This window comes from Cyanistes caeruleus, chromosome 2 (genome assembly GCF_971803275.1).
Source record: "Cyanistes caeruleus chromosome 2, bCyaCae1.hap1.1, whole genome shotgun sequence".
In the NCBI taxonomy this organism is placed as follows: domain Eukaryota; kingdom Metazoa; phylum Chordata; class Aves; order Passeriformes; family Paridae; genus Cyanistes; species Cyanistes caeruleus.
The window spans coordinates 56199296-56222402 of NC_141702.1; the positions used below are offsets into that span (position 1 = coordinate 56199296).

Below are 23107 nucleotides of genomic sequence, written 5' to 3' on the forward strand. Positions count from 1 at the left end.
TCTTAAGTTAATACGTATAAAGTGAATCCCAGGAAGACATGGGAGGAGGCTGGTTTGAGAAGGAGGTTTCCCTAGAGCAAAGGGATTCAGTCCCTACCACACTGACAACTGCCTGGAGCAAGAAAGAATATGGTCCTGCTTGGGGTGCAGTGGAAGCAGGCATCAGGGGATCTCTACAGGTTTATTATTAGTTTATTATTGTATAAGCCACTGTGTGTGGCCTATGGATCTGGCCTGAGCCCAACTAACAGTATTTTGTGTGTGGGATCTGAATTGCACTGTCCAGTGTGCAATCTGCCTCTGGCATCATGCATGGTGGGAAAGGGCTGTTCTTCTCCCCTCTGTACAACACAGTTGTAAGCACATATTTGGTTGAAGGGAATATCTGAATGAGCTGGGCTACCAAACCCAGCAGTGAAACTGTGCCTGCACATTGAAATTAACTGTGTCATTCTGTTTTAAAAATAGGAGAGGGAAAATCAGTCCCTACTTGAACTGGGTCCGGAAAAAATGTATGCATGACACTCTCTGCTGCACAATCTGTCCTGCAAGCTCAGCAGAACCAATTACACACTGCATTTATGGACAGCCAACAGCAGCTTTCCTGACTCCTGCCAGCATGGGGCTTTTTTCCTCGCCACATCTTCTATCTCCAATATAGACACTGGACCAGGAGCAAGACCTCAGCCACAGCCAGCATTTGATCTTGTGTGTAATGATGTCCTGCCTTGAGCATGCATGGAGGACAAGTTTTTCCCTGAGAAGCCAAAAACCAAGGCTGTCCTTGAGGAGCCAGTGGTTGTACTCACACTGTGCAGAAATCATGGAGGCAAGGGAAGGAGAGCGACACAGCTTCTCTGTCCAGCTCTGAAGATGGATGTTAAGGGTGTCCCCATTCCATGCGTGCCTCCTACATTGTCCTGATGGGTTGCAAAGGGAAAAAACACCAATGCCTGAATGAAAAAATATGTCTACATGTCTTTAATTCATTCCCAACCAAACACCCATCTTTTGCTACGGCCAGCAGTACACCCAGTTAAAGGGTTTATTTTTGTGTTAAACTATCTCTCCGTAATTATGGAGTGACTATGAAGTGCAGCTTTTCTGTGTGTATGTTTGAAGAAGTGAGGGATCTGACATTTTCTCCATTTCCTAGTATATCACCTACATTTTCATTTTCCTTTCTGTCCACACATCATTAGCTGCCTCCCTTCTACCAGACAACCAGCTCCATTAAGATAATTTTTTGAAAGAAAAAAGCAAAGATGAAGCTGCTTGTGAAGTACCTTCACAGACACTAAGAGAGGTGTCTGACAAGGCATCATTTGTTACTCTGTCATCTTTCTCATCTGTTAGTCTAGGACACCTTGAAATAAAAATTAATTATATGGAAAATGGTTTAGAACCAGGAATGAACTTTACAAATGTTTACTATCTTGCTGTAAAACAGTTACAGAAATGTTAATTAGAATTCCTATATATCACTACAGAAAAAGAGTCAGGAGTAACTGAATTTCAGAGTGAAAGGACAACCCTGCAGGTTTTCTCCACTCTTCATTCAGTTCCTCCTTCTCTACAGGACACAGTCTTAAGCTGCACCAAGGGAAATTTAGGTTGGATGTTAGTAAAAATATTTTTATGGAAGGAGTGTTAAAGTACTGGAATGGTCTGCCTGGGGAAGTGATGGAGTCACCATCCCTGGATGTGTTGAAAAAAAGATTGGATGCGGCACTCGGTGAGGTATTAGGGCATGGGTTAGACTCAATGATCTTGAAGGTCTCTTCCAACACAATGATTCTGTAATTCTGTGATAGGATGCTGGCTGGAGGGTAAATTCATATTACCAAAACCAGAAATGGAAGCTGTGAAAAAAAACCCACCAAAACCTACAAAATTTAGAGAGGAAAGGACTATTATAAAAAAAAATATCAATAGTTAGCTTGGTACTTACACAACCCTTACACGATAATTTCATCGAAGTCTTTTGCAAAATAAATACCAGTGATGTCTACTTTACATTTATCCAATGTGCTTCATAAAGGTGTCCATTAGGTTTCCTGGGTTATTTTATCCCATGTATTTGCAAAATGTTTAAATGGAGACATTTAGGTTCAAATGCAAGAGCAGTAAAATAGAAAAATAAAGGAATAACAGGAAAAAAACCCCAGAATTTGATTTTAGATCATTTTATAGCAATAAGCTATCATCTTAAATTACAAAGAAAAGCAAAATAGAGGAAGATATGCATATGCTCTGATCTTTATAAGTATTAGTACTACTTTATTACAGTCTTTCATGTGCTTATTTTCGTTTTAGTCTGAACAATTAACTATAAAGTTAAGAAACCTGCATATCACTGATTTGTTTGCTGCTACCAGCTCTGACAGGAGTTTTTGGCACAGGGATCACCTGCAATTTTTTGTTTAAAATGCTGTTGTTTCTTTGTCATGAGTGACTTTATACATCTTGATTCCCAAGTAATTGATTTTCTTAGCAGGAACCACGCAAACTTGTCATACCTGAGGAAAAGAATTGCATTGTTTACAAAACTATTTTTAAAAGAGTAATTTAAATTTAACCTAGTAAAATATCAAGTGTTTTCTTATCTGTCAGCAACGGTATTTTTCTTATCAAGTTATGCAGCCATTCAGAAAACTGAGAAGTAGCACGCTTCTGTGTTATCTGTTATTATGATGACAATTATTTATTAGTGCTGTGGCTACAATATTGTCCCTGGAGGCTTCCTGTAACTGAAGTTATCACTTTCAACACTTTCAACAGCTTAATCACTTGTAGCTCTTTTGATACAAAATTACCTAATTATCTAATTAACTGGGAAGGGATGTAAGTATTTCATATTTCTCTTTGACAAAAACAATACAAATGTCCCTCAGATACACTTCTGTGAAGTAAAGCAGTGGTATAGGATCCCCTGTAAAATCGTACAGTTCTCCAATTACCCTCATCACAGAAAGCCTGAATGGGACAGAGAAACCCATTGCTGGCTCAAGGAGCACTGGTTTTGGGAACATGACTCTGCAGCTCCTCATGCACACACATAAGTTGGAGCAAATGTCACTGAAGTCATCTGGGACCCCAGAGAGCAGCTACAAGGCAACTATTTCCTGTGCTCGTGTCATTCCTGTTAGACAGCTGCAATTTCAGCTCAGGAGAGTTTTCCCAGGCCCTTTTTCCTTGCCAGAAAAGAAAAACAAGGCAAACTATGAAATTGCTGGCTGCCTCTCTACCCCAACTTCTTTATATAACTAATTTTCGGGCTTTTTCAGGCTTTTTGAAGGTGTCTGCCCACAGTCTTTAAGAAGGTAAAAAACCTTTTATCACTTACCAGCAAAATTACAGTTGGACTTGATGATCTTAAAGGTCTTTCCAATATAAGTTATTCTTTCCTGTGAAAATAACACTTCCAATGACACAATTTCAATACAATAGTACACTTATGCTACACACAGTGCCAACTTTACGCAGTGCTTTTGCATCATGGGTTAAAGATGTTTGGAGACTAGCTACTTAAACGTGGGTTAGAAATGTTAAACCTTTTCTGATTATCATTAAATAACATTACTGCAAAAGCTACTCTTTCAGCTAGGATAGGAAATAGCCATGTAGGCAAATATCTTTTTATCTTGTCATTTCATTCATTATTTTCTCTTATAAATATTAATTTATGTTGATTTTGTCTTGGCTCTTTGAATCGGTATTTGCCTGAATGCAAAGTGGATAGAAAATTTGCCAGCTTATAGAAAGGTATTTGCTTTTGTCACAAGATATAGGATATCAGAGAATCAAGCCCTTAAGTCCTGCTTACCAGATAAGAGGAGCCTGGTATTTTTTTCCTTGCTATAGGAAAGCCTGTTTTACCAGCTCTTCATTATCTCTATTTAGCCAAATCGGCAGTTGAAGAGAACAGAGTCAAATTTAAAAAAAGGCAGATACGGGGCAATGGAGACCCTTGAATGTTACTTGCATCTGAAATTAATTTACTCTGGCCACCTGAGAGTGTTTATCCACTTGAAGAGCAGGAAAAACACCATGTCTTACCTAGCCAAGCAAGACTGAAGAACATGGCTCACATGCAAAGGACATGCAGTGAATCTGTTCATTGCTACTTTAGCAGCAGCTGGAGGAATCAGTGGGACTGGGATCCTGATGTGCTGTACAAACACTGAGCAAAGGTACCTTCCACCTGCAAGAGCTAACAGCCTAATGAGGCAAGAGCAACAAAGAAAGGCAGGAGGCTTCACACAAAGGGGGGGTTGTAATAGGTGATTTTTAAAGGTCCCTTCCAACACAAATTATCCTATAAGTCTATGAAAACATAATGTAAGTGTGAGCCTATAGTTTTATTTCAGTCTCAGGGACCACAGACCTGAGTGTTTTTAAGTGTTGGCCTTTCTCCCATGGTCCCACAGATAAATGTAAAGCTGCAGAGAGCTCTGCTCCTGATGTATCACAGCACCACACCACAGATAGTATTATCTGTGCAGCTCTTCTTCAGGACAACAGTGTTCTCTGAAAAGTCCAGTGTCTTAAACATGCAAGCAACACACAGTCCCTTCTACTTCGACATCTTTTATCGGGGCTGCCACCAGAAAAAAGTAGTAGGGTTAGCAATGACACTTAGCCCATGTGTATCTGGGATTCCAAAGGATGAAAAGAGGTCTGAACAACCATGTGGCAGCCAGAGGGGCCTGGCACCTCAGAAAAACAGACAGTAACCATATCCATCAAAGTACAGGTCAATGACCTTTTGCTCAAAGCCCTCTTGAACTTGATACATTTTTAAAATCAGCTGGTGGTTGAACATATGTTGCAAAAACAGCACATCAAAGTGCCACCTTAGATCTTGAGTGTCCATAAACTTTCCATGACAGCAGCAGAGCACACTGGCAATGAACATTAAGTTCCTGCAGAGTTCAGGCCTGACTTTTCTAGTGCTTAGGTCGTACACTATGCTCTGTTTTAGGTAAAACCTACCCAGGTTACAGGGGAGGCACAAAAAAACATTAATGTAAGCATTCATAGTGCAGAAAAAAAAAAAATTGCTTCAGTTCAAGCAGAAGAACAAACAACAGTCACCCAAGGACAAGGGAAAGCACAGTGGGTTCATTTGGCTACCCATCAAGGCCTTAGTGTAATTACACAGTGACATCTTGCTGTGTTATTGTGTCTTCATTAAGATGAGTTTGGGTTTATGGTGTTGGATTTGATACAAATTTGTGGGCATAATAGCATAATTAAATTAAGAAATTAATTTATGTAAATATAAATAGAAGTTTGCTGTATAGTTATTGCTCCTGTTACCAAATTTGGAACTTTGCTATCTTGATCAGCTTTCCTTGCTCCACTCTTTCTCCAAATCTTCTTCTGGGTTTTTTGGTCAAAAAGATAAAACCTCATCCCTTTTGCAGAGCTCTGCATTTAATTGGTGCAAGTCCTCAAAATCTGAGTTCTGCTTTTTTAAAGCACGTGACAAATTGCTATAGACAAAGATGCCGAGATGGCACTAAGCACATGACTGAGGCTTGCTGGGTTTTGATGATGGAGTGTCACATGCTGCCAAGCTGTCTCTAAACAAAATCATTTGTACAGTAATAGCAGCTGAGATGTGAAACACAGATTAGACAATTTGATGTTTTGAGGTATTTTTTTTCTGAAGGTCTGATATGAAAAGAGAAATCTGGAGAAAAAGTAGAATAAAATGTTCATACAATGTTGTTTTTCCCTTTGAATGGGAGGGTAGAATGACTGGGAAATGTTTCAATTCTTCAATACTACAGATGAAATATATAAAAGATCAGAGCAAAAATCAGGATGAGAGTTTTCAGATCCCATTTTTTTTAGAGAAGTTACACAGAAAAACCTTTACTATGAAGGTGTTACAAAGTTTATCTTCTTGCATAAAATGTTTAATTTTATTGTGTTCATATACACAAAGCCTAATTTTGCTACAGAATCTTGCCTATGATGATAAAGTACTGTGTAGGTACTACACGACTACTAGAAGGTCTGGTATCGTACCAATATTACTCTCAAACCTTAAGACTGAGCTGACCTCACTGGAGTGCATATACAGAGATTTCCAGACAATCTTCTTCTCTTCTCTCAAGAAGGAGAATCTTCTATTTCTCCTCTGAATTCATTATAGCATTGTCTATTTGTGAACACTAGGGCTACAAGAAGAACTGGCTGAATGGCAGAGCTCAGAGGTTGTGATCAGCACAGCAGAATCCAGATGGAGGCCTGTAGTCAGCAGTGTGTCCCAGGGGTCAATAGCAGGTCCAGTCTAATCCAACTTGTTTACCAATGACCTGCACAAAGGGATGGAATTTACCCTCAGCAAGTTTGGTGATGATAGGAAACTGGGGCAGTGGCCAATAGAGACCTGAAGACTGTGCTGCTGTTCAGGCTGGAAAACTGGGTGGAGAGAAACTTAATGAGGTTCAACATGGGCAAGTGTAGGATCCTGTACCTTGGGAGGAATAACCCTAAGTACCTGCATCGGCTGGGAGCTGGCTCCTAGAGACCAGCTCTGTGGAGAAGGAGCTGGCAGTCTTGGTGGACCATCAGTTGACCATGAGCCAGCAGTGCCTTGTGGCCAGGAGGGCCAACATTATCCTGGGGTGAATTGGGAAGAGTGTGACCAGCAGGTTGAGGGAAGTGATCCTACCCCTCTACTCAGCCCTAGTGAGGGCACATCTGGAAAGCTCTGTCCAATTCTAGGCTCTTCACTACAAGAAAGAAAAGATGTGACTGTAGAGGGTCTAATGGAAGCCAGGAAGATGATGAGGAATCTGGAGCTTCTCTCTTATGAGGAGATACTGCATGTGAGATATGAGGAGATCCTGGGAGAAGAGGGAACTGAGAGGGGATATCATAAACATATACAAATATCTCAGAAGCAGGTGCCAAGAGAATGGGGCCAGACTCTTTTCAGTGGTGCCCAGCAAGAGGACAAGTTGCAATGGCCATAAACTAAAACACAAGAAGTCTCACCTCAACATGAGAAGAACTTCTGAGGGTGGCAGAGCACTGGAACAGGCTGCCTAGGGAAGTCATGGAATCTCCCTCTTTGGAGACATTCAGAATCCACCTGGACACATTCCTGTGTCACAGCTCTAGGTGACTCTGCCTTGACAGGGGGTAGGAGTAAATGATCTCCAGAGATCCTTTCCAACCCCAGTGATTCTGTGAACTTTCTTCTGAAGTTAAAAATAAATGGCATTGATACCTTCTATTTGCAACACTTGAATTTTGGTCAGAGATATGCCAGCAAGCAAATTTACCTGTAAGTACTTCACATTGCCCTATACATCTACTGGTACCTATATTTGTCCTTATGCAGAGGACAATAAATTAAACACATCTAGGTATATACCTATGTATAGGCTGTATGCCATTTCTACTTGCTAACAGGCTTGTTGTTGAATAAATAAAGCTTCATTTCTTTGACTAGATATTTCATTTTCCCCCACATTTTTACTTCTGTAGTTATTTTTACCCCTGAAAGATTTTTTGAGAAGGGGACTGTTTCCTTGAATTTGCAGTTATCTAGAATATTCCACCTCTAAATGTCTCCAGGCAGACAACCATTAAGGCAAAAGCATAATAGAGCTGCTAAATATTCACAGGACCATAAAGGAGCCCCATGAATCCCAGATGGGAAGGTGTTTGTTCTTAGCAGAAAATTTTGCATACAGGGAGCTAAAGGACAGAAAAGACATGGTACTCCAAGGAACTGTCACCTCGAATCATTGCTCTGGGCCAAGGTAACTCAATCAAGATAACTCAGCTTAAGATGCAGGACAGATCTTCTGAAATTAGCTCTTGAAAGGGAGTCTTCTTTTCTTCCCTTATTGTTACATTAGAGAAGAAGAAAACTTAATCCCTCTACGAAGCAACTTGAAGGGCAAGCTGGTGTATTGAGCTGGCCAGAACATGCTGATCTGATTTGTGGATGTCATCTCTGGGATGACATCAAGACACACTCCCTGCCTTGTGGTCTCAGTGCTAAACTTGCCACAAGCATGGTCAGATCCACCGTCATCTTACTGAGGGCACAAACGACTGTGGGTGTCATCACTGTTTAAAAAGGGTCCCAGAGTAACAGCTGAGAACTATGATTTCCCAAACTGGCAAGTCAGGATGGAGCCTGGGTATGTTATGGGACAATCCAAGGCAATGGATCATAGTCATGGCCAGTCACCAAGGCTTGGTCTGCAAGGACGAGGAAATTCTTTGGTTGAGAGGTGAGATAAAAAAACATCTGACACACTAGCAGAAATATGAAAATGAAAGACAGTCAAGAGACTTGGGTGACCAGCTCAGACAGAAGGCAGGGAGATTAATTTCCCCCCAATTCAAAAATATTTTAATATAGTGTCTTGTTCAGCACTGAGAAATCTGGCATTAGAAAATGTGATGCATAATTTAGAAAAAGAGGAGGAATATAAAAGCATGACAAAAATGCCTCTATTCCACTGAGACTTCTCTTTTCCACGCACCACATTCACAAAGAAAAATGATACAGGGTAGATGTGGCTGAGGACTGTGGTCCCCCTCATCTCTTGAGATCTGCCTACTCTGGGACATATGATACCCTCTGTGTTTAACACCCACTGTTCATAACACATGAGAGGAGGGTGACCATGTCATCATGGGTGCATCTTCTAAAATTAACTGATTTGCAGCTGGACTGTCTCTTTCACAGTTTGCACCAGCCTTTAAATGGAATATTAGCAGCTTGTTCTCCTCAGGTTACTGTCATGCCCCATTTCCTTGGGATTTTTTCAAAGCAGTGACCAGCCCTCATGCAGACATTCTCAGCAGAGTTAACCACTGGATTCTGGATAGCAGCAAACATTGTAGCCCAGCTGTAATTTTTTTTTTTTTTTTTTCAAAGCAGAGGTCTCTGAAGTGAAAAACCAAGTGAAAAGTTGAAAAAAAGTTGAAAAAAATACTAAGTTGAATGGAGAAACTATGAAGAATACATCACAGGAAAAGGAAAAAATAAGCAATTTGAGATTCATCAGGGGAGAGTGACAAGCAAAAACAGAGAAAAGGGGGAAACCTAAAATTATGGGAGTGATATAATGGGAGAAGGGACCATCAGTATATGCAGCCACAAGAATATAGTAAGGCCAATACTATTCACACTCACAGGAGCATGAAATTATAATCACCACAATTCAAGTAGGATCTTTATAAGCCCTGGACCAAAGACATTTCCTGTGGAACCATGCAGACCACTGCTGACCTGTAGGAGAGATATGCTCCTGTCTTTCCCCTCAAACGCTGTTGCCTGGGGAACCATAGCAGGGTAATACTGTGATGGGGGAGTCTGCACTTAGAGATGATCCTACTGATTATAAACTCCATGAGGGAATGTGGCAGGCCAAGCAAACCCTGAAGGTCTGGTCTAGGACTGCAAGTGCAACTGCAGGTTCATGCAGGGTGAGCAGAGGGCTGGGGAACAAGATGAAGAGATTGTATCTACAAAATTATTTATTATGCTCTGAAGCTATAAACAAACATGTGAGAGGTGTACATTCCAAGCTGAAGTGCATTCAACATTATTGTTAGCAATAATGATTAAAATAATTCTTTGTACTTCCAATATAAGTGCAAATCTCAGGGAGAAAAATCCTGAAAACGTGAGAATATTATAATGAATTTAGCTTAAAACAAACCCTGTGAAGTAGGCACCCTTATCTGCACATTACAGAGGAGGAAATGTTGGCATGGGCAGATTGCAGTTTGCCCAGGGCCAAGCAGGAAACACAGGGAACAGATGAATAAAGTCCCAAGCTCTTTAATGCCAGCCCTCTGCCTCAGTCACAAAATCATTTTTCCTTTCCCTCATTTGATAAATTGCAGAAGAACTAAGTCAGGCAAATCCATGATTAGGGGTTTGAAAATAACCTTCATGGCATCTCCCAGCCCAGGGTATTCAGAACCACATGGGAACAGAGGTCTGGTAAAAGAACTTTTCTCTGCTTTCCATGCAGGCCAGGAGTGCAGATCAGCTAGTAGACTTAAGCATCAAATTGTGTGGTCTTTATTGCCACATCTAGTATCAAGACTTTGAAAGAGATACTGGAGCAGACCCAGAACTTCTTTAGATTTACTTTATATTACTTATAATATATTATTTAGTTCTCTCTCAGGACCAACACACATTTAATTATACCAGGGAGATTGTGCTGCTTTGCACAAGAGACCCAGTGAGCCTTGCCACAGAACACATGGTCGAGAAGAAATTGTGGCTTGAAGAAATTGTTGGGAGGCTGGATAAGGTCCAGGATCCTTTTCACCAAGGCAGGACTCAAACATTGCTCATCCTAATAAGTGAATGCTTTCAGCATTAAGCAATTTATCAACAGGTGTAATTAGTCACCATCTTCCCTATTTAGCTTTCAGCCTAATCTGACAGTCATTTCCAGAAAATTCTTATCAGCTCAGATCTCATAGGCAAGAAGGGGCAGGAAAGATTTATCCTGCTTGTGACAGCACTTCAGCATGGCCTGAGGTGGGCACCCAGCTGTAAGCCCTGCAGAAACCAGACCTTCATCAGCTCTGTTCAGCCCCCCAGCAGACACTCAGGGCAGCCTGTCACGGTTCTTGGAGCAGAGCACAGCTAAGCGAGCCTGGGAGTCATCGCGGTGCAGATGTTTGCCCTGACTACTCTGTCTGCTGGCAGCATTAGCCCAGCAAGCCTTCACAGCTTCAGGTTTCTGCACTGGTATTTCTGCACAGCACTGTGGTGTGACAGCTACAGGTGCAAACCCATCTGAAGGAGGGTTGGAGACGTTTTACCCAGCACAGTGTTACATGTAGAGTACTCATGGAGACACAAGCAGTATCAGTGATGGAAGCATAAATGTTTAGAGCTTTCATGCATTTATTTCCAACACCAAGAGAAGCCAACAGACAGATTCTGCAGATGTTATTTCAGATTTAACAGTCAACAGTGCCTGTCTGATATCTAAGTCTTGTGGATCTAACCTGCAGCTTTTCAGACTACTGCCTGAGCCATATCAGAGATGGGCGACCCTGTATTGTACCTGTTTATGTCTCTTGTCCACTTCTTACCTAAACAAATAATTTCATATATGTTCTTCATTTAAAACTGTGATCCAGTAATGTCTTATTTGTATGCCTCTCCACCTATTGTGTCTTGCAGCATCTTCAAGTTTGGTGCACTCAGTAGTGTTAAGTTTATGACTGGACTCAAAGATTTTGAAGATCTTTTCCAACCTAAATGATTCTATGACTCTATGGTATAATTTTTACAACTTGCTAATAACTAGGCAGAATAATCTTGGTCATTGTAGCATGTGTTAATCCCAGGGTAGCCATACTTGGTGTAAATCCTATTCTGATTTAGCACCATTGCTGACTGCTTGCTGTATCACTCCCATCAGCCAGTTTTGTCATCCACTTTTTGATGCTATTGACAAGCAGTGTTCTTTCAGCATCTTGCTGAGCTATTGATATGCTTCTGTATCCATCATCCATTTTACCTAAAATAAAGATAAATTGCTTATGCTGGATTTCCCATGTCCTCAATGCTTTTCACTGAAAAAGACTGCTAACCTTGTTTGGCAAAGACTCAAATCCAGGACCCAGACCCCTTGATCTCTAAGGACAGCAGGCCACATTTGATTCTTATGAAATACCACTGAGGCTGGTGACATCCCTCTGAGGAGGAACTTGTCACAATAATTTTGCTTTTTCACACCTGTTGTAATTAGAATTTTCCTTGCCAGGAGAGAACATTTTCCCCACATCCAACCTAGATAGAAAGCAGAGAATTTAGAGGCAAAACAAAGAGGTTTCTGTGAAGAGTCACTCTGCCACACCATAGCAGCACCAGAGATATCTCCCTGCCTGCCCCAGGCAGTGCTACAGAATGGCCCATGTGTCACACCAGCCCTGGGGAGCAGTCAACAGAGACATATGACACGCCAAAGGTACAGCTCTCAGCACACAGAGGCATGTGCTGGTATCACAAAGCCAGGACACAGGGTCTCACATGAACTACTGTGGCCTCACATCAGCTGATGGCATCTCTGATCAACAGAGCTGCTATCTTTAATCCTTCCTCCTTTGGGATCATCTTTTAACCATGTGACTGCCATCCTCAGCATCCCGAGCAGAAAGGCACGTCTGCAGCTGTCACTTGCCTAACTACTTCTTCTTTCTCCAGCAGCTTCTCAGGTATCTTCCCACGACATCAGGAAAATAATTTCATTTATGCCATTACTAGTTATCCCATCTGAAGTGAGAATATTCATCATTCCTGATCTTACTTAAATTATTGCCAGTTTCTAATCTAATCATTGTCACTGAATATCTTACAGATGGCAGAAAAGAGAGCAGAGAAGTTATCAAATCCATGAGGAATGTTAAGATGGAAGACTTTGACCTGAGAGGAAAAGGACTTGCCCAGAACGGTCCATGTTAGGAACAACCAAAGTCTGAAAGTCTTTTGAGGAATAATGCTTTACTCTTTAAACTGTACATGGTAGCTCCTTGGATTACTTGCTGAATTAAATACCAGCCATTGTAGACATATTGGGCTGGGTCATAAGATAACAAGCCCAGGCCCATTTGACCCACTTTGTGAAAGGACTGTGCTGGGTGTCTCTTGTAGCACAGACAAGGGTGATGAATTGGCACCCTGACTGCTGTGACAGTGGCTCCAGGGAACACCATTCCTCATCTCCATGGCCCAGCCACGGATCTGCACAGGGAAGCCAGGCAGGAGCTGTCTCCCACTGGTTGTGATGGATGTAAGGGCTGTGCACTGACTGCTGTGGCAAACAAAGCAGAATAAGAAAAATTATCTCAAGGATTAAGCCAGTAGACTTGCACAGGTGTTGGCCCCTCTGAGCTGAAACAAGAGCAGGAAGGACACCTTGTGTGGCCAGATCTGAGAGGATTTGTTGCCATACTGTATGTCCTTGGGGCCTCCTTCCCTTCACCAGGTCTGTGCCATCAGACTGCCACACTGCAGCACCCAGGTAAAGGCTGGCTTCCTGCAGTTCCCCATCACTGAGCTGCAGAGAGGACTTTTGCCAGTACTGAGGACAGTGTCTGCCTGCCAGCAGGTTCTCCTGTACCAGTGAGTCATTCCTGAGTCACTTGTCCTCTTGCCAGGAAGAGCCAGTCTTCTCCCAGGGAATACAGAAACTTTTCTGGCTGGTAGAAAGAGACCAGCTGAAAAGGTGAGACATCACTGTGCATTGGTCCCAGCACGGTTTCCCAGGTATTAAACAGTCAGCACATAGCAACAGTATGGAGACAGGTTTAAATTAGCTGCTCAAATTTCCCCTGTTGATTTTATTTCCTTTTTGGATTCTGAGAAGGAAGTTCTCCATGACTAACTTGAGGAGAAGTGCTGGGGGAAGATGAGAGGCAGCTGTTGCCAGCTCCAAGGACTTCTGGTGCCAGATCCAAGTGTTTGTGCCACACAGCATTAATAATGCCCTCTAAGAAGTCTCAGAGGAACGAACCTCCAGAATAATGAAGAGTTTAACCCAAGTTTTTGTTAGCCTCCTTCAACTGGATTTGTAAAACTTTAGATCACTCTCTGTGAACTTTCCGGCTAAAATTCACATTTGCAAAGGCCATTGACTTTATAGAATAAAACCTTTCCTCTTTCTCTGTTAGATGATGAATTTTCCAGGATAGGCCAAAAGTGTCCCTCATTATGCTTGAAGGATCCATTCCGGAGTGACTGGCCCAGGAAGGCATTGCTTAGAGGTCACTAGTCCAGGTGACAACACAAAGCCTCTTGTCTTGCTTTCATCAAAACACCCAAAAATGACCCTTTTAAAGGTGAACCTACTCTAAATTGACTGCAGTGGGATGGGTACATTTAGGAGCATTTACTTGCCCTTTATTCAGAGAATAACAGTGAGATCTTCAGAACATACCTGTTTGCCTTTTGTGTTGACTCCTTTCTGACAGAGACATTTAAATGTGCCCTTAATTACCCTTCTGTAGGCCTTTTTGATTCAAAATCTTTCCAAGATGGAATACATATGAGGAGTGCATCCTGCTTTCTGCTCTACTAGGTGATCAAAATATAAGGTAATGCCAAAGAATACAAAATCTAGCAATTGCTCCAGAGGAGCTGAGAAGTTGTTCTTGAGCAAGCAAAGATGATGTAAAACCCACTAATTTGAGAATCTTAAAAAAAAAATAAAGGTGTCATGAGAAGCAGAACCCCACTAATGTACTTCTTCTCCAAGGAAGCTATGAGGAGGTTAACAAACCTGTGTAGGATTTTCACCTGGTCAGTGGTTATTCATTTGCCTGGAAGATGCCCTCCTATCTGCAGAAGAAATTCCTTTGAACTTCTCATTTCCAGCACAAGAAATGATGGCATGAAGAGAAGGCCAGGCCCAGATATCAGCTGCCATTCAGGTGGTTAAGGAGCTGAGCAGGGGTTTCAGCTCAGAGCCCCATCCTGAGAGCTGTGTAACTCTCTACTTTCAGAGAGCCTCAGAGGTCAGGAGCTGTTTAATACAGAATGTAAAGATACAATATCTAATGTAAAGACGTACACCTTTACTAATAACTTAAGTCACGCGGTTCTAGGCAACTCCACTGTTACCCAAGTTGTGCTTTTTCTGAAATGTCACACAGTAACACTCTTCAGATTTCCAAGTCCCCACTTCTCTCATTACACTGGCTCCAAGATAATGATAAATATATCAGCTGATCATCCTGCACTGGCTTCTTTGCTTCAGATTGGAGAACTGTCACCAAGTCATGGAATTGCCATGAAAGCAACAGCTGAATACACACAAGCAGTGAACTTATAGCAGTTACAAACTCTAAACCCTAACAATAATAGGAAGTCAGGAACCTTACTTGGTGAAGAAAATTGCATTCTAAAGCCTATCAACTCAATATTTTATCAAGTTAGAAATAGGTTCATACTAATTAATTCTCCCATTTGAAATTGTTACTCTCAAAAGCAACACCATCTGATTTTCAAATGACACATGGAAAATTTGATGACAATCATAAGGTGTCTGATGAAAAAGTACAGGCACTGGTGAGGTAAATAAAGTTTTGAAGTTATAGTGACAAGGTAAAGAGATATAAAGAAATAAAAGATTTTATTTCTTGAGCAGCAGCTCACACCTGTCAGCTGGGAGGAAAAAGGAAAAGAAGAATATCTGTACAGTTAAGTCCTACATAAATGTGATAAGGATCACACATAAGCTCTCAGACTCAATTTTTTTCAGTAGTCACCTACAACAACAGGTGCTGTGACTACTCATGAGTCTGCACAACTCAATGAGTGCTAATTCCAGGTTCTGCCTATCCATGAGGCTGACACAAATCAAGATCCAATCCATTCCAGCCCTGTCCACTGCAGGGGGACTTTACTGAATGCTTTGCACTAGGAAATGTAGGCTTTGTCTTAGAATCCTGTTCTACCTCCCAGCCTCAAGGAATTCACCTCAGTTTGAGCACCATGCAAGGGGAGCACTGGCTTTGTCTCTCAGGCTCTTGAATCTACTTGCTTATTGCTTCACATGCAGTGGGAGAATACTCTTTCATATGTTGTCTTGGGATGGGGATTAGTAAAAGCCTCAAGAGGCAGAGCAGCATTTCAGAGGGGTTATCCAGGCAGAGACAATGCCCTGAAACAGCTCAGAAAGTGCACTGTTACCTTGGTTTGGGGGTGACAGCAGGGATGGCCTGGAACATTTGTCATGTCATCCCCATAGGTGTCCTTCCCACCCACTATTAAATTCCAGTGTTGCTCTTGATGTTTGTCCAGCTAAACAAGCCCTACCTCATCTGGAAGTAAACCACTCCCAATAGATTTCTCCAGGAAGGCTTTTCCTTAAGTTCTTGAGTATTTTAAAAGCCTATAAATAGGTCAAAACAATGAGACAGAGAAGCAATGACCTCTTTTCAGTATCCCACTAACTTTATTCTCATCCATTGCCTATTTGGCCTGGTAATGAGGTCGGGTGTACAGTTATTTTAAATTTGTTACATGATGTATTCCACCTTTCTGGGATACCACAGCAGGTGTCAATAAGATAAGAATCGTCCTTTTATATTTCCATTACACAGGACAGGACATTGTCTCCCGGCGGCATCACTAGCAATGCAGTAAAGTGCTCATCAGAGCATTTTGGAAAGCAAAATAAAGCTGTGGCCCATCAGTGCTGTCCTTTGAAGTGTGGGACTGCAGCCTTTTGGCTGACATCCCTTTCCTGGCCGACTCACTTTGTGCATGACTGCAGTAGAACGCTGCAGTCCCACGGGACTTGTTTATCACTCCTGAGTAAACTTTCACCCTTCAACATGGGAAAATGGATTCACCATGATAGAAGGCTGGGACATTCTGCATGCTTAAAATCATAAGGCTTTTTAAATAATTTTTTAATCTTTTTTCTTTCAGTCAAATGACAAAGAAAAAAATCATGTTAAGCTATGATTATAAAACATGCCTTTGATGACTTGTGCGTTTGCCTTGTAGTACCTCCAAGTCAAATATTGTTTAAATCCCCATTAGCTCACCAAGATATATGGAAGAGACAGGGTTCAGGAGGCTGGCAGGGAATTAACTGCATTAGCTGCAAAATAACTGCCATAATAACCACAGCACCAGCAATGATGCACATGGATGAAGGCACCTGCCAGGAGATGCAGCTTCTGTGTGCCATGGGTTTCTTTAAGGCCAGCACAGCCTGGCCAGCTCAGACCCTTTGGTCTCCAACTGCAGGGACACCTGCAGCCTCCTGCCCCTGTGCCAGGTGACCTCTCAGGCCTTGCAGCAGAAGGGAAGGAGCGACAGACCTCAAGGCATTTCAGGGAGGCCACATGAGGGAGCGGGAGAGAGGAGTTTAATTACTTAGTCTTGCTGCCAGATGGATTTCAAATGTAGCTGCATCATATTATGACTTCAGAGGACAAACTGATCCAACATTTGGAATGACTTATGAAGTAATGTCTTCTGAATGTATTTGCTGTGCTAGGTCTGAAAAACAGCTTGTCCTGGAATTCCTTACCTCCTCCAGTGCAGGCAGGTGGCCTGAGAGAGATGATAGTACATTTTTTTTCTAGCTCTTGCACTTGTTTTTCCAATGAAAGCTGTGACTATCCATATACAAGTCAAATGACACTGGCATTGTACTGAAGTGGCACCAGTGGTGAATCAGAGACCTTTTCAAACCACTTCAGTTTTAAGGGGAAAAGAAAGAGTGGCTCTAACTGAAGGTACAAAATTAATAATAGATGAAAAATGAAAACTGAAGAATCTAACACGAAAAAAACTCCTGTGTGTGTATATATATATATGTAATGATTTATGCCCATTTTGATGCAGACCTCTGCCTACAGAAAACAACAAAAGGTTAAAGTTATAAAAGGTGTAATGTAAAGTAAAAGTCAAATATAATTTAAAGTCCCAGTCCTCCTGCAGTGCCACCCACAAGGTGGTATACCTTGAGTTATAGATTACAGTGAGAAACATGAAGCAAAACTTTGGGTGATTCTTTAAATAAGCAATTATAATAATGTGAGATAGGATTTCATGAGGAATCTTTATTCAAACAGACACAAAAAATAATCTGTCATTATTCCAAATGACATAGTTTTAAAATAATTATGACTAAGAGAAGAAAAAGCTAAAACACTTTGGTATTTGATGTGTAAGTTGAGAAGAATCCTGTAAAATGGTGTGTGTGTGTATGTGCATGTAATCCCAGATAGATGCATGGACTTTGTATCACCCAGGCATTCCAAGCACCATGTACTGCTCTGGAATCAGGAATGTACACTACATTCAGAGGTGCTATAAAAAGAAAGTAGCACAAGGTAAATAAATACTGAATTTTTTATGAGTGAACTCTTGTGAACCAGTATAATATGGGAGCATGAGAGTAACTCATAAAAGGAGGGCAAAAGCCAAAGAACAGATGAGGATGAGAAAACGATATGATGAGTGCAGCAGAGAAAAAAAAAGTAAAAACAAGCACATCTTTTGTTTGAGATACATTCAGGAGAACATTCACTGAAGCCATGAATCTATCTTAGGATTCAGGAAACTAAATTCTTGGATTACAGTTATTCCCATTACCTGTCTCTGGAGTTACAGCCTCACTAAATTTACTGAAATTATATTATTATTGTGTTCCAGATATGCTTTGGAAACACTTGGCTACAGTGCAGAGCAGCAGAAACTGATTTATTTGTATCCAATACTGTAACTACATTACAGCCAGTACTCTGTGCTTGCATTCAGCCTCTGTAGGTAAAGATTTTACAGCAGAGTAAGAGGATGATTGCAAAAATCATGGTCTGCAGGCGTGGCCTTGGAAAGTTCTCCACAGGCACAGCTTCAGATGAGAGAAACTAGGGGTGCAAATGAAGTGAATATTACAGTCAGTTTCTAATTAAAACAGGCTCATATTAAAGACAAAAAGCCATGTTCTACAGCAGGAATTCTGACAGGCCATATCTACTGGTCAAGCAGGTGTTCAAGTACAATCAAAACTGTTATAATATCATGGAACATAAAGAGGGGAAGGACTCCAAAAAGTCACTTTTATCCAGAGATCAACCTGCACCATCCTGAGGTGTCCCAGTTGTTCATGGAGCATCCAGAGACAAAGTCAGCAGTCTTTCATGGTTGTGAGCTAAGCTGGAGCTGCACTATCCCAGGACTTAGCCATGTACCACAACTGTGTACAGGTGAACAAGGAAGGCTGTGCAATGACACACGACAGGTGTGGCAGCTGAGCTGTCACCTGCAGAGAGAAGTTTGCTGGTGTTGAGCTGAGCATGGGGAAGCTGTAAAAAACTGTTCTATCCACTTGGGAAAAGTGGAAATCCCCTGGTGTCGGCAACCTTAAATAATACATGCTCTTTTTACTGTGTTTAAAGAGCATATGAACAATTATTATTATCGATGGTGACATTATATTCCTGAGTAATTTTTTTATGCCTAGTATGAATCATACCTGCATCTGAACTGATGAGCCTGTAGGAAGTTTTATAAAGCTGTTGTATCATCAAGATAATTAAAACAATGTGTGTTCCTCTCCAATATAGAATTTCAGGTCATTGTTAAACAGTGTGGCATAATCATAAACTGAACATCTGTGTAAAGCGTTGCTGTTCTATCAGAATGTCTGTTATAGCCTGTTTATTAAAGCAATAAAAGTGTAATTTACACTACCTTTAACCAACCAGCTCAAAAAATAAAATATTTCTGGGAAATGATTTTCAATATTTAGAGAATCTGGCAAGTTTCTGATATTTACAGAATCTAACACAACCATGCCCAATCCTTTGAAAATTAATCATGTCAGCAAAAGCAGTGAGATGGATGATGGAGATTGCTGATGCTTTTAAGCACCGAAGTGGACGCATCCCATTTTTGCACCCTCTCCAATAACAGCAGCCACGATGGGCCTGCTGACTGTTTTTGCAGCTTGTGAGCAGAGCACCCCCAGCCCCAGCACAAACACACTCCAGCAGCCTCCTGCCCCCTGCCACTTCCACCCACTGTGCTTCCCAGCTGCTCTCAGCCACAGAGAGCACGGACCCAGCTCCAGTTTCCCCCCAGTGACACCGGAATGCCTGGGTGTAGCTTACGGAGAAGTGCGCCAAAGACGGTTCCTGTGCTACCAGACGGTTCCCATTTCAGAGGGCTCCTCCGCTCAGCTCTCTGCTGCAAAAGCTGCAGCCAAACTTCCCTCTATGCCCCTGGGTACCAGCAGCAGGAAAATCTTCAGCCCTGGCTTCCCTGAGTTTCTTTCAGCATTTTTGTTAGTGGACCTCATTTTGTGCACAACATTTTTGTGAGTATCCTCCAGTACACAGTAGGATGGATAGAATCTGCCCTATGGCTTTATTTCTTCTGGAGTGATCTGATGGCAATGCTGAGACCCCAGAGACCAGCTGGCAGGCTCCAAGTTAAGGGTCTTCTCAAATCTCACCTGCCAGGGGCCTGGCAATAGACTGGTGCAGACCCAGGTAATGCCACTCCAAGTTGTGGCTCTGTCACTTGCCGTGACAGCATTTTCTGCACATGTATACACAGACTTCTAAAAAGTAAATAAACAGGAGATACAGGAATCTGAGAAGTGAGTGGCTATAAACTGATTGGCAACTCTCATCTCCATTTGGTGTAGAGAAAGGGAGGAAAAGAGCGAACAGAGAATAAGACGTCGTATTTCAGTACAAAAAACAATAAGGATAGCATTTCCAATCCAAATAAACAGTTGAGAGGAAGCATTTCAGAGCAGCAAAGCAAAGGCAAAGTCCTCCACAAGGAAAGTGGGGTTGCATAAACAGAGAGGGCCAGGCTACGCCACCCTGAGCTGCTGAAACTGTCACTTCTTGTATCAGACAGGAGTAAATATCAACACAGCATGGGAACAATATCACAGTGCTGCTAACCCTCTTAAAACCAAAGCTCATGGGCAATCTCTAGCCAGCCACTGGTTCTTGTCTTGCTCAGTAATACTCAAGGCAGCAGCTCTCTATTTTTATTTTCCCCAACAAAAGCTGAATTGAGGGCCTTGCAAAGCACAAGCATAATGACCTGCTCAGTGTTCCTGCCACAATTACTGCCTGACTGGTTAAATCTTGGGTAGGTTACCACAATACTGTAAACATGACACTGCAGCAACCCCCAGCCCTTCAACCCCCTGCACACTGTGGCCTTAGGAGGTCACCCAGGCCATCACATCCAGAGCCAGTGAAGCTGATTCTCCACTGGGACAGCTCTGCTCGGGTGCCAAGCTGCCCGGAGACTGTCCTGGCTGACCCTGGAGGGATTGCTGGCAGCGCCACACACAAGTGGGCAGTCTGCCTGTACCCTCGGGGACATCTCTGGGAGCCTGGCACCACGCCCTGCAGATAGCTGGTGCTGGCTGCTCCGGGTGTTGGCACAAGGCAAACCCCAAAATGCAAAGTGGAAAAGGTCACTCGGAGAGAGCTTTCTGCTCCACAGCTTTTGCAAGGGTTTAGTAGCATTTGGTGAGTATCAGTCGGGTTTTTTTAAATATTATTTGTTGCAAATGTTAAAAGGAGGCTGTTTACAGCATCTGGTATGTCTTTCATTACTCTGCATGATTTTGGCTCAGTTAGTACTGTAAGCCTGGATTTTTACAGTTCCGCAAATTATTTTCAGCCCTGCGCTTTCTCTCCTGGTCTTACTCATCCCAGTGACAGCAATCCACATCACTGCTGTGGGCTGCTTTTTAGGAAGTGGGCACATGATGACACACTAGGAAAATAAAGAGCCAAACCTCATTTGGGAGACACTCCACTTACTCCCCATTTAGCATCACGTCATGCCATCATGATCAATCTTTGCACAAAGGGGATGGATGACAAGCAGAAGATGAAGGTGGGGACCGAAAAGGAGACGCCAGTTTCTGCAAGGAAGACGGGAAAATCGACGTTTTCTGCTTTTATTCTGACAATACGCTTCCCTGAAGGTCAGAGAAACGAGCCCGTTTGGGAAAAACTGGGTGACCTTGTAGCAATCGCACCTCCTGGTGCTCCGTCAGGCTGCTCTGAGCGCTGTCTCGTCCCCGGACAGCTGGCTGGGGCCGGCTTTGCTGCCGGCATCCCTGGGGAGCGGCGGTGGCCGGGCCGCTGCTGCTGCCGGCGGCTCCCGGGGGCTGCGGGCGCTTTGCTCCTGCCCCCTGGCGGCGGCTGCCGGGACTGCGCCCCCGCCCCGGGGCTGCGCATCCTCAGCGGAGCCTCCTCCCCTCCTCCTGCGGACGGCCGCCGGCCGCAAGCATTCTTGTGATAGTGTTATTTATTCCAGATACCATAGGATGGATGATAGGATCGCAGAGGGGCGTGGGTTGGAAGGGACAGGAAAGGTCACCAAGTTCACTAGACCACGTTTCTCAGAGATCCATCAAACCCACCCTTAGGCGCTTCCAGGGTTCCATATTCACAAATTCTCTGGACAATCTGTTTCAGTAGTTCACCACCCTCATAGAATTTTTTTTTTCCCCCTAATATCTGATCTAAACCTTCTCTTTCAGTCTGAAACCATTCCCTTTTGTCCTGTCACTACATACCCTTGTAAAGAGCCCTTGTCCATCTTTCTTTTAGGCTTCATTCAGGTACTGGAAGGCCACAATTAACTCATCCCAAAGATTTCTCTTTTCCAGGCTGAACAAACCCAGTTCTCTCAGCCTTTCCTCATAGGAGAGCTGCTCCATCCCTCTAATCAAATTAGTGGCTTTTCTCTGGACCCAATCCAACATGTCAGGGTCCTTCCAATATTGGAGATCCCAGAGATGCAAGACTCCTCTACCCCGAATAAAAATGCAAGGAAAGGAAGGAAAGAAGAAGATAGAAATTATTTGACACATCCAGAATGAAAACCAAAGATTTCCTGTGAAGTTAAAAATACAATTCAGTGAAAAGATGGGGCAATTTGCCTTGTTGGGGCCCTAAAGAAAGGGAAGTGGAGGTCAGGTGGATATGGGACATGAAGCAAGAAAAATCCAAATCCAGCACTGTTGCAGAACAGGCACTGGCACCAGAGAGGTTCCTCAATGCCTTTTGCCACAATTCCTATTCCAGTAACACAGTGATATCAGCAGTTCTCAGTGGTCAGGACCAGGAAACCCCCTGGCACAGTAAGGCACTGTATTATTTTTCAAAATGCCCTAAAGCAACCCCAGCAAGAAGTTCAGTCTTTAGGCTGGGTGTTCCATAACCTCATTCTCCAGTGCTCTCCTTCTGAAATACCAAAATGCAAACACTAAACAGGAATACAGTCATTAAGAGCAGACTGTTGCAATTCTGCATTCCCCTCTTTTGAGGTGCTTAAAGGGATTATCATCAAATGTTCATGTCAAATATTAATTATTTCAATCAACAATGAGCATATTCAGACTGTAATAGCAAATGGTCAAATGGAATTTTAGAAAAAGAGATAGGGTAGGAAAAATGTCTTGATAAAGCATTCTTTCATTCTGTTTTCTGTCCAAAAGACAGGTCTCTCCTCAAAGTCACCATAAATGGTAATAAATACCAGAGGTGATACCTTAATCTCTCCTTGCTAAAACTC

The 23107-nt window shown here is 42.5% G+C and overlaps 1 long non-coding RNA gene across 2 annotated transcripts in view; it reads right to left on the minus strand.

Moving 5' to 3' along the window:
- Positions 1–2170: 2170 nt before the first annotated feature.
- The window catches only part of LOC111925681 (uncharacterized), a 99335-nt gene continuing 78398 nt past the window's right edge, over positions 2171–23107 (minus strand). For both annotated transcript variants that reach the window (XR_015283222.1, XR_015283221.1), the window contains 2 exons: positions 3347–3407; positions 2171–2519 (listed from right to left, as the gene is read on the minus strand). This is a non-coding gene — a long non-coding RNA (uncharacterized LOC111925681). The remainder of the gene's footprint in view (positions 2520–3346; positions 3408–23107) is intronic.